This window comes from Arachis ipaensis, chromosome B07 (assembly GCF_000816755.2).
Source record: "Arachis ipaensis cultivar K30076 chromosome B07, Araip1.1, whole genome shotgun sequence".
Taxonomy (NCBI): Eukaryota; Viridiplantae; Streptophyta; class Magnoliopsida; order Fabales; family Fabaceae; genus Arachis; species Arachis ipaensis.
This window is the reverse complement of record NC_029791.2, coordinates 1484455-1484822: the sequence shown is the minus strand read 5'-3', so window position 1 is coordinate 1484822 and position 368 is coordinate 1484455.

The following is a 368-nucleotide window of genomic DNA, read 5'->3' as shown; positions in this document are numbered from 1 at the left end:
TATTTAAAATAAATAAAATTCATTACAATAATGATAAATAAATATTTTATATTATTATTATCATTATTACACAACAGAGCATTTAAAATTATCTGAATCCTCCACTCAACAGAGCTACAGCTAACTCTATTCCTTTGTCACTCTAATCCTGCCACAAGTTACAACGACAACAACTTAACTATCTCACAGAGACTTTAGATAGCACTATCGTTATCAATGCAATTAAGTTATAGAAGCTCCTCATGCATATATCATATATATACTGTTTACCCATACTCATATATAAATTGTGTATGAGTTGACTTGAAATAATTGGTACAGTGCTTAACATTTCTTACTATATATAATTGATTCTAGAACAACCGCAA